The 12,213-nt window shown below is 37.2% G+C and overlaps 1 protein-coding gene across 4 annotated transcripts in view; it reads left to right on the forward strand.

The window, feature by feature from the left end:
• POU2F1 (POU class 2 homeobox 1) overlaps positions 1 to 12,213 on the forward strand; it is a 178,913-nt gene that overhangs the window by 22,992 nt on the left and 143,708 nt on the right. The window lies entirely within an intron of this gene.

Below are 12,213 nucleotides of genomic sequence, written 5' to 3' on the forward strand. Positions count from 1 at the left end.
TGCTGTGAGAACACAAAGCACAATTTTGTCCTAGTCATTGAACCTTCATGTCATTAGTAGGAGGAAAGAATGCAGGTACTTAGGGTACTTGATTGACAGATGGAAAAATAGCATCTAACATTTGCATTATCCTGTAGGACCTGAGAAGCCAGAATGCTTGGTTTCTTGTCCAAATTTTGGAAAGTTTCCACTACCCATTTTGCCACTGTTACTTCTGTGGTCTTAATCTCTATGGGCAAAAATTTCCTTATCTGGTAAATGGGGCCATGATGAAGAAGGTTCTATCTATCTTCAAAATGTCTTAAGATGCCCTGCATTGGGGTAGAAAGAAAATGAATGACCAAAGCTATGATAAATCTTGCCATTTAAAAAAGAATAGATATGAAAAATCTTGTTCAGACTAAATGATTGATATACACAATTTTATAATAAAATCTTATCGCAGTTTTTAGAAATTATTTGGGTCATATAATGGATTTTAGCCATATTGGAATTTGTCTGAAACATTTTAGCAACCATTTAAAAAATTATTACCCAAAATTCCTTCTCTTTGAGAATTGAGTTCAAGAGTTGCATGGTCTTCTGACTGATGGAGCCAGCTAGAAACCCCTGGAAAGATACTTTAAAATGTTTCTGGGGGCGGGGGAGGGGGGGCACCTGGCTGGCTCAGTGGGTAGAACATATGACTCTTGGTCTGGAGATTGTAAATTTGAGCCCCACAATGGGTGTAGAGATTACTTAAAAATAAAATCTTTAAAAAAAATGTTTCAGAATATGAAATATAGTTAGATTTTTGGTTCAGGAAGGCCCTCCAATGACACTACTAATGTACCTCAGTTATAGCAAAGGACAGAACTTTGTATGTTCTTCTCTGGCTTATTACCAAGTTCATATATCCTTTCTAGAGTATATGCAAGAAATAGATCCGTTTTTTGCAAATATATAAAATAAATAAAAACAGTTGAGAAATTGTAGATAAGCTTGTCTCAATTTGATCAAGCCTTCAATTCTAGAGATTTGCCAAGATGGAGGATTAGAAGCAGAAATTGCAGATAGCAGTATAGTAATAACTCAGGAAATGACTATAGTACTAAATTTTGTGTACCAAAATTATATTTAGTGAATTATTTTACTTTCTTGTATTTTTTTTAAAAAGATTTACTTATTTATTTTAGAGAGAGTGCAAGCGAGGGGAGGGGCAGAGGGAGAGGGAGAGAAGCAGCCTCCCTGCTGAGCAGGGAACCTGATTTGGTGCTCAATATCATGACCTGACCCGAAATCAGGAGTCAGTTGCTTAATCGACTGAGCCACCCAGGCGCCCCTACTTTCTTGTATTTTTTAAATTTAAGGTAAATACAGTTGCAGCAAATGAGCCCTTTTATCAGATTTGCTGTTGCTGAGAATGTTGTCCTTAAATCACTTTGTATCCTTTTTATGAAGACCCATCTAAGAAGTATCTTTTAGATCCTAAATGTCTGAAAAAAGTTTTGCTTTTCTTGAGGAATAGAATGCTGTTGTACCCTGACCCCCACCCTCCCCAGGCAAAGTTCAGGACATGGAACAATTTTTTCTTTGCTTTAGCTGGTAGGATTCTTAGTGCCAAATTATGCCATTAGTTTAATAACTACATATTTACATTCTAATTTTATGCTTGTTTTAATCTTCGATTTTTAAAAAATTTCCTTCTTTCTGTGTTTTATACTTTTTTCTTTACTTAAAAAATCTTTTTGAATGAGGTTGTTCTTAAAATATTTTTTAATTTTTATTTTATTTTTAATTTTTTTAAGAGGGGAGGAGGGGCAGAGGGAGAGAGAATCTTAAGCAGGCTCTAAGTCAGGGCTCGATCTCACAACCCTGAGCATGACCTGAGCCGAGATGAAGAATCAGACATTTAACTGACTGATCCATCCAGGCACCCCTGTTCTTATATTATTTTTAATAAACAGAAAAAATTCTCAGCCTCACAAATAATCAACAAAATTGTAATTATAGCAACATTGAGAAATATTTTAAATGAAATTATAAAAAATGAAAGTAATGAATTTCAGTACTGATTGACTCAGATGCAGTGAATTGGGCGCTTTCATATACTTGGTGGAATGAAAATCTATACAGCCTTTTTATAAAGCCAGAACATCCATATATTTTGATCCAGTAATTTAACTTCTTGAATATATCCTAAAGAAATTCCCTAAATTTGGGGTAAGCTTTATGCACAAAAATGTTTATATACCCTTTATTTAAAAAAGTTAAAATTGAGAAACCACCCAAATGGAAATGTTAAGTAAATTATTATTTATCTATCTATTTGATGGAAGGAGTAATAGCATTTTTAAAAACCATCAAAACAAAACAGTAATGCCAGCTAACATTAATTAGGCATCTTACTGTGTGCCAGGACTATGCTAAGCACTTTCTCTTTTCATCTTCACAGCAACCTTATGAGGATAGGTAGTGTTATTACTACTCTGTTTCATAGACAAGGAAACAGGCTTGGGGAGCTGGAGTAACTTGTTCTGGGATCACCCAGCCAGTAGGTGGTAGAGCCTTGAGTCTGATTTCTGTAGCTGCACTAGGAGCCACTTGCCATGGTACCTTTCTAATGAGAGGAGTTGTTGGGGAAGCAAAGCCTAAAATTTATTTAATGAAGAGGAAATAGAAGATAATATCTATAATTTTTAGATCTGGAAGGGATTTGAAGTCCCTAAGACTCTCCTCCCTCATGTAGAGAGGAGTTAAGTTACTTTGACCCAAGGTCTTATAGTTAAAAGAAGAATCCAGATTTTAGATTTCCAAGTAAAATGTGTTTGCTTTTATATAGTGACTTGTTAAAATATTGAAATTTATTGATTTTCTGTATCTCCTAGCACTATGTGGAAGACAAGAAGACCCTATTTTTTATTTCCCTTTTGCTTTTATGTTGATAGTTCCTTCTGTCAGAGTTTTTCTGTTTCTCATGGGCTAATAAAAATGAGGTGTTGCTACTTAAAAAAAAAAAAATGATGTGAGGGGCGCTTGGGTTGCTCAGTCATTAAGCGTCTGCCTTCAGCTCAGGTCATGGTCCCGGGGTCCTGGGATCGAGCCCCGCATCGGGCTCCCTGCTCTGCAGGAAGCCTGCTTCTCCCTCTCCCACTCCCCCTGCTTGTGTTCCCTCTCTCGCTGTGTCTCTCTCTGTCAAATAAATAAAATCTTTAAAAAAAATTAAAAATAAAAACAATTTAAAAAATGCATTTATAACTTTAGTTCCCATTAAAAACATAAGTTAGTTGGGGTGCCTGGGTGGCTCAGTTGGTTAAGTGTCCAACAAACTCTTGGTCTCAGGGTCATGAGTTCAAGCCCTACACTGGGCTCCAAGCTGGGCATGGAGCCTACTTATAGACAACAACAAACCATAAGTAAGTTGATAACTGTGAACAAATGGTGCTTTAAATTTAATGCTAAATGTAACTTTGTGAGTAAACCAGGTTATATATACATTATTCAATTTTTATATCTCCAAATTTTAAAATGAATTTGGATTTATAAAGGACCTTTATAATACAGTGCATAAATTTTAATCTTTACCTAAATTTCGTTTTCTCTTCCCAACTTTTCCCTCTTTCAGATCTCTTTCTCTTTCCCTCTTTTTGTTTATTGTTTCAAGTTTTCTGAAAATATTACATCCCCAATTGAATTTCAGTTTTGAGCTATATAGTACTTATGAGGCTTCTATTTTCTTAGTAGCTGGGAACATGGGATTTTGTAAGTTCTCTTTTTTCCTACCCCTAATATGATGATCTAGGATACATACTCTACTGTACAGTTAACTTGTGGGTAGGAATTCTGTTGTTGGTCAGTAATGTAAGTATAATAAATCTTTATGACTTATTGGACAAGAAAAGGAAAAATAGCTTGGCTTTGATACATGTTATTGAAAAGATGTGCTTAAAAAGTTAGCTTAAACAAAAAGTGCAGGTACAATAATTACAGCACACAGTCAAACCATTCATATTTTGAATGTTGTTTAAATTTTTCTGCCTTTAGGGGTTTTTTTGAGGTTTATGCAGAGAGAGAACAATGGACACTGGTCAGTTTCTGATCACCAGTGAGGGTGAAGTATCAATTTCTGGTAATAGAATGCACTATGGTTTATGAAAAGTCGTGTGGTTGGAAGTTGTATATTTTGCTTTCCAAAGTATATAACAGTTTTACTTCTTTTAAACCATTATCAGATTTATTTCGGAAAGACTTAGTTGTTTGAGTAATATATGTGTAAGTTGTTTGAGTATTGTGCTTGTATATTCTGAATTTAGAAATATTGCAGAAATTTGTGTGTGGTAATTCTTTGGAGTGCAGTGCTCTTTAAGGACTTGGGGTAGTTATATTTTCTTAACTTAAGAGTTTAACTGTAGCACATTTTATAAATGATAGACATTAAGTTAGTAGATGAACTTGTTTGCTCTCTTGCATAAAACAATCCTCTAAGACTAGAATAGCTGATTTATTCATTTATTTTAATGAATTTATTTATTTTAATTCATTGTTATCCATCGAGTACAATGTTATACTGATTTACATACATCACTTATTCTTAAACCCCCTGAACTTTAATCAGAAAAGACAGCTCCCATCCTGGAAGAACTCACAATTCAGTTTGGAGGAGGGGGAAGACAAATGTATCAATGAAAATTATAATACCCTGATAGATACTGTGAGAAAGTAAACCCAGTGTGCTCTGGACAAATAGAAGAGAGTCACTTAACCCAGTTATTTAGCAAGGAGGAGGGAGAGGAAGAGCCAGGGGAGATGTGTCAAAGAAGACCCAGAAGGCTAATAGAAATTAGGTTGGGGATATGGGGGTCAGGGAAGTCCACTACATTCTCTGTAGTGCACTGAGCACAAGAATATCTAAATAGCATTTTAAGTTTTTTTTTTTTTTTAAAGATTTTTATTTATTTATTGAGAGAGAGAGAGAGAGAGAGCATGAGAGGGAGGAGGGTCAGAGAGAGAAGCAGACCCCCTGCTGAGCAGGGAGCCCGATGCGGGACTCGATCCTGGGACTCCAGGATCATGACCTGAGCCGAAGGCAGTTGCTTAACCAACTGAGCCACCCAGGCGCCCGCATTTTAAGTTTTTAGCCAGAAGAATAGCTAACATTCCTGCTTATTATGCGCCAGTCACCATTCCAAGTATGTTCTGTGTATTAACTCGTTTCATTTTCACACCACCCTGTTACATAGGTATTATAATTATCCCCATTTTACAGATGAGGAAACTGAGGCACAGAAAGATGCAATGACTTGTCTAGGAAATAACATGGCTAGGAAGTTGAAGAGCTGGAAATCAAACCCAGGCTGTCTGATTTCAGAGTTTGGGCTTTTACTATACAAGAAGTTAAACTATGGGTTGCATTGGAGATAAACCCCTTTTAATTAACTTGTATTTCTGAAGCAGATATATTATTTTCGTAAAACATGAAGCAATGGATCCTATCCATTTCTTTCTGCTTCTGGAGGAATGTTGGACATCTTTATCTTCTCCTTGCCTCCAAACTTGCCCCAGTTACCAGCCCTCTTAAACCTCAGCGTGATCCAACTTCTTTTCGGCTCCCTTGCATACCAGCCTTTTCCTTCTTTTCTTTCCTTTTCTCCAAGCTTCTTTGAATATAATGTAAACTCATAAACTCCCTTCATCTGCTATACGCCTTTAATTCCTTCCTCCACCCATTGAAATCTGGGTTCTAAAGAGAGATTCATGAGGACACTTACTGGATTGTGGAGGACCAGCCTGTAGGGCTGTGCCTTCTATTTTTAATTTTGCTAATAGTGCTTGGAAGCCCAAAGTGTATGAGTGGAGAAGGCAGTCAGATGGAATCTGCCAGGACTGGGAGCTTTGTTGGAATGTACAGCAGAAGGACAAGGAAGCAAGGGAGTAGAAAATATTGACAAGAAAGTCATTAATGGACCTTGTGGTCTCCATGGAATTGAGATGGAAGTGAAGAAAGGAGCAAATTAATGGTCTCTGGGAACGTGGAGGGCAGGAGGTCTGCCTAACTGACTTGTTGAGTTGGAGAATAGTAGGTCTTTAATGGGATTGAGGGAGTGACAGATCCAGGAGGAGTGGGGTTGCATTGAGAGAGTTTAAGGTGTTAGAGGAAGAAGAGTTCTGGGTGGTGATGGGGTTCAAGATCTGGCCATAGGTGTGAGTGACAGGATACTGATCCCCTAGGGTGTGGAGGGGCCTTGTGTGTGCAGTGAGCACTGTGATGAGCCATGAAAGAATGAATGCAGAATTTCCAAAAATGCTCTTTATTATCTCTGCCCCTTGCTAGCTGTTAGATGGTAGATACTCATTTTATTAATGGGGATGTGTTTACTTTTGTAATTGACATTTTATTTTTGTTTGCATAGAATAATGCAAAGGCTTCAGTGACAAGGAACATTATTTGTATGATCAGATTGTTGTGCCTTCTTTTTGGTATATTTCCTAGCATAACTACTCATGTTAGCAGTGTTTTGACCTTATCTGTCATTCTGGGCATCTGTTCTGGCATTTTTTTCCCAAAAATCAAAGAAGAGAAAAGGATATGAGATGAAGATGTGGATGGACACTCATCTTTAGTTCAGAGTGTTTGAATTATGCTGATAGGTTTGGGGAATGTTCACCTGGATCAGGTAGAAAGAAAGCAGTAATCACGGCTTGGGAAATATTGTTGTTTTCTTTTTGTTGTTCTTGTATGTAGGTTCTTATCAGAATTTGAATTATGGTGTTTAAATTTTAGTAAAAATGGAAAATGATGCCCAATAGTACTTTTATTTTTGAGGATGTCACCACAGGAACATCAGGAAAAAATGTAATCTTATGTTTGAGAGAATTAGTTTATTGTTAGTCTCCTCCTGAAAGGATAGTACTTTGGGACTAAACATTGATGTACATAAGCAACAAAGGTACTAGTACAGTCTGTTGGTTTTCTATGAGCTTTGGGCATAACTGTACCTTTAGTAGATTCTGGAAGCCCCCACCCCTTTTTTTATTTAAGTCAACAGAGTGCATCAAACCGACTCTAAAAAATGGTTTCTAGTAATCTCAAACAGAGGAACTCTTAAGTGCCTGGAATATATTACATACTTCAATTTTCTGGTGTACTAGAGCATTATTTTAAAAATATATCTTAATAACACCCTGTCTACTTTTATTGTAAGTTATTTTATTTCTTCAAATTTTGTTACCTTTCCTACTTAGGTTTAGATTAGATTAAAAATGAATACGCAGACTTTATTTTGCTAGGATTCTATAAAAATAAATTACTGTGTTATTTTAGTAGTTTCAGAATTGTGTTCCTCAGGAGATCAGTAAAGATTTAACCAACAACAGTTTCAGATAATAGTGAGATTGATGTGTGTGTGTGAAACAGAGAGAGGTATTATGAGAAAATCTCATGAGCAGACTATGAAGTTTTTAGCTTTAAAACTAATCTTGAATTCATTTGTACCTCAGAAAATTAGAGACAATGTTTATCAATATTTTCCTGAGTATGGAGAGAAACAGAATTTAGAGAGGGAGTTTTAATTAATGCTAGTGGGAAATTTTAATTTTGATTTTCTTTCATGTTCTCTCCATATCAGGTACTAGGAAAATAGCATTTTTCCATTAAAAGGTCATACTTAGAAATTCTCCTGGTTTGACAGCCTGAGCTTGTTGTTCTGACTATAGGGTGTTTCCTGCTTGACATAATAGGCTTTGAAAAGTGAGTGAAGACATCATACCATTTTTTGTCATCACTGAATATATGGTGTGACAAGCTTCATGATGTATAATGTAAAATACTTTTCTGTATTTTGTCATTAAGAGACAAGTATGAGAAAATAGATATGACCTAAGATAATATTAAACTTTTCCTGTTTCTTCTTGATGCATTGATTATTTAAGTCAAAATGTATTTCTTTTCTAAGGGTTGGCAGTTTTCTCCATGTTTTTAAATGTGCTTTCTTATCTTTTTATGTCATAACAAGATCCCTCTAGATGCTTCTACAAATAAAGGCCATCCTATTTGCTATTAGGATTATCTGAACAGACCTCTGGAGAGACTATATTTAGAACCAGTAGTTCAGGTTTCATGTGTTATGTCTTTGCAAATGAGGAGAAGCACAGATGTTTGCAGTTTCTTTGTAGAATATACCTACAAAACAGCAGTCCCCACGAGTTCCTCCCTGAAAGACTTGAGGAATTCAAGTGTGCTTTTCCAAAGTGCTATCCAAACTTAATTCCTGTGTAGTTTTCCATATTGAAGAAGCCCATGCAGGAATTGCTAATACGAAATTTTGTAGGGGGACCTAAGATCCCCAAATCTGTTTTCAGTGTTAATTTTTTCTCACCATGAAGGGGAACTAGCCCCATAATAAACTCCATTGTTGATAATTTGAGAGCACAAACCAGGTAATTATCTGTATTCTGTATAATTGTGTAGTAATGAAGTTACAGCTTTTATTAGTTTGGTTTTTACTTTTTTTGCAAACTCCAAACGCAAGAATGTTCATAACTGAGCCACAAGTGGCCAAATGAATAGTATTTCTGGCCAATAGAAAAGGTTAAAAAAAATCCAGAGTGTAACTGCATTTGATAGTTTCCTTGCTCGCAGCAGCGTCATGTTAACACGGATGACTAGTTTATAGTTTTCATTCTGATGTGTGTTGACGCTAGGAAAAAAAAAAAAAAAGCACATATCCCTCTAGGATGGCATTTCTTTTTTTTTTTTTAGGATGGCATTTCTAATATTTCTTATGCCAAAGACTGCTGCCTGGCATTTTGCCAGGAGCTTGGGGTATTGACTGATTTATGTATATATTTAATTCAAATTTACATGATCTAATTGGGCCTTCGGGTTTTTAAAAAATGGCCTTGTTTTATTGCAGTACAGTTTTCATTACAATGCATATTTTTAAATGGACTGGCCCAAAGAGCCCGTTATGATGAGTTTGCTAATGAAATATGTCTGAAACTTGGACAAACTTGATCATCAAGGGACAAGTTCACTTATGAGGCCAAGAGTTTCACTTCAAAAGGGAGCCTATAGTACTTACTTTTAATGGTTTGAATTATGCTTTTATCTTTCATCAGCCCAAGAGTTTGTATTTGAGGGTCAGAGACAAAACTTTTAGCCTCTGAGAATTTACTCTCTGTACAACAAGGTGTCATTTTTTTCCCCACTAACATGTTTCATCCTTTCTTTTTCTTTTTTTTTTTAAGATTTTATTTATTTATTTGAGACAGAGAATGAGAGAGAGAGAGAGAGCACAAGAGGGGGGACCAGGAGAGGGAGAAGCAGACTCCCCGCTGAGCAGGGAGCCTGATGCGGGACTCGATCCCGGGACTCCAGGATCATGACCTGAGCCGAAGGCAGTCGCTTGTAACCAACTGAGCCACCCAGGCGCCCTCATCCTTTATTTTTCTAGGTTCTTTTTACCCCAGAGTGAAACTTGGAACTATATTAAGGATTTTTTTAAAAGATTTTATTTATTTATTTTAGAGAGAGAGAGAGAGAGAGAGCATGCGGGCGTGAGCGAGTGTGAGCAGGGGGAGCAGGAGAGGGGCAAGCAGACTCTGCACTGAGAGCGGAGCCGGATGTGGGCCTTAATCCTGAGATCATGACCTGAGCCAAAATCAAGAGTCTGATGCTTAACCGACTGAGCCACCTAGGCGCCCCTATATTAAGGATTTTTTATTTTAATGAAATACATTTCCTCTTAGATTTTTTTTTTTCTTTTTAACTTGGTGCTAGGTTTGTTTGTCTCAATGTTTCCGGAAAAGAATAGAAAATACTGGCTGAAGGAAATTTTAATGTCTTTGCTGTTATTATTTCATTTTTTCCTATTTGCTCCCTGCTTTTATGATGCAACTAGAAAAAAAAAATAAGGCAACTTTTTTTTTTCAAGAGGAGAACTTTGGATAATCCACCTCAAACCAGGAAAATGCCTTAGTGTTCTTTAAAAACATTTTATAAGATAAGAATATTAATCTAACTTAAAGGTTATAATGGAATACAGATAAAATAGTAGTCTCCATTCTCTTTAATGAAACTTTGAGCACCACTGCTAATGTTTTTTAGCTGCAGTGTACCTGAGTCTCAGCTCCCTGAGGGCAGCCACTGCGCCTCTTGTTCTCCTTACTAATATACCCTAAACTAGTGTTTGGCCCTGAAAGTAGGCAGAAGATATTTTTTAAATGGGATTTGACATAGGGGGTAATTCTGTTTCTTTGGGTATTGCCTAATTGTAATTCATAGTAGAGCTGTGTTCCACATGTATCTTGATTCTTGCTGCATAGAAAGCTAATGCAGAAGACAGTATTAATTTTATTCATCGTTAAAAAGCAGCAAGTACTCCTAATCATAGAGGACCTTGAAGCTAAAGTCAGAAACATTGGTCCTTGGTTTCAGCAACTGAGCATACAGGATAACGTTCTGTTCTTGATTATCAGAGAAGAAGGTGGTTCAGGTAATTTCTTCATCTCTCTCTTTCCCCATCCCCCTCACCCAGTGTATAAAAATTTTTATTTAGTTGGAATGCCTGAAAATGGTATGTTATGGTAATTTTCTTCCATTGGGTGATTTTTGGTAACTGTAATTCACAGCAGTGTGTAAGACTTACATTCTATAACATTCCATAACATTTATTGTTTCCCTACTGCCGGGAACAATTTGAAGAACTGGATATATTTAATAGGAAGTGTTTTCCTCAGTAGATTATCATGTGTAAGTGGTTTTTGCCTGGAGAGATGGGGCACGTAACATCAACTGCCTTGAAGCTTTTTCATATTATACAAGCCTGGGCCCTAATTCTGGTTTGGTATGTTTAGTGTGGTGTAGATTCAGACATCTGTGTTTTAGAGCTTTTCAGATGATCCTAAGGCATGTTTGCTTTTGAGAACTATATTTACCTGCAAATAGGTGAGTGCAATAAGTTGTTATAGGTGCTGTATTGGGTATAGTGAGGGCACAAAGAAAGAAGTCCTAGCAGGTACCTCAGGAAAGGTTTCAAAAAAGTAGAAACACCTGAGCTGAATCTTGTTCTCCCAGGTGTTTTAGAGTAGGGGGAACCCCTTGAATCCACAGAGTAGCCCAGGCAAATTCCAGTCTGGAGAACAATGTGAGCAGAAGGACTGGTAAGAAACAACTGATTAAATTTTGGAAATTGCAGTAATTGGCATGATTAAACTATAGGTGAAGATGGTAAAAAATAAGATAGTTTTTATACTGCCAGAAACAAGGAGACATTAAAAAGTATTAAAAAAAAAAAGAAAGAAAGAAAGAAACCCCAAACAAAGTATAAAGAAGGGAGAATAAGATTAGGCTTGAACTTTGGAAAGATACAGGTGACAGTTATGGAGCATGGATTTTGGGGCAGTGGAGACTGGAGGTGGGGTGATGGGTTGGATACAGTTACAATTGGGCCAGAGTGATGGGAGAGAGGCCTACCGCTAAGGGAAGGGGGTTGTAAGCAGCTGGGGAGGAAGAGGATTGGAGAAAAGAAGCTAAGGAGGTGGAATCTTTGAGAATTTGTGGCTGATTAGATTCAGGAGATGAGGAAAAGAAAGTGATTTCTCACTTAGATGGAGAGTATGGATGATGTGCCAGATATCAAGGGGAAGGTTTAAAGGGCTCATTAAGTTTTGGAAGAAGATAATGGGGAGGGAATATAGCCAATGAGGGGGAGAGAAACGGCAATGGAGCCTGAGTGGAGGGATTTACCTTGGGTAGGAGAAGGTGTAAAGAACATCTGTTTTGTGTGGAGGGTCTTACTCCTTCCCACTTTTAGTCCCTCCCTGATGGGTGGTACCAACTCTGCTCTGGCATTTAGGATTGTGTTCCCCCAGGCAAGTGATCAGTTCAGGTGGACGGTTTCTCAAGTGAAGTCAACCGCAGCTTCTGTTTTTTGCTGGAGCAAAATGGGAGGAAGTATCCTTGCTGAACCTAAACCCAGGCTGATGAAAGGCAAGAGTGGCTGTAGTTAGTTGGCTACCATGTGACACCCAAGAATAAAGTCCAAATAAGAAGAGAGACAAATTGGGAGGGGGGGGGAGGGAAAGAGAGAGGGGGAGAGGGAGAAATCAGGTCTTGAAAATATTTCTTGAGGGTTGGTAATAACGTTCTACTTCTGGCTATTCCAGTTACTTGGGACACCCCCCCCCTTTTTTTTACTCATTTGTTCTAGCAGTTAAGGTTCCTGTGCCTGAAAT

This window comes from Halichoerus grypus, chromosome 7 (genome assembly GCF_964656455.1).
Source record: "Halichoerus grypus chromosome 7, mHalGry1.hap1.1, whole genome shotgun sequence".
Classification (NCBI taxonomy): Eukaryota; Metazoa; Chordata; class Mammalia; order Carnivora; family Phocidae; genus Halichoerus; species Halichoerus grypus.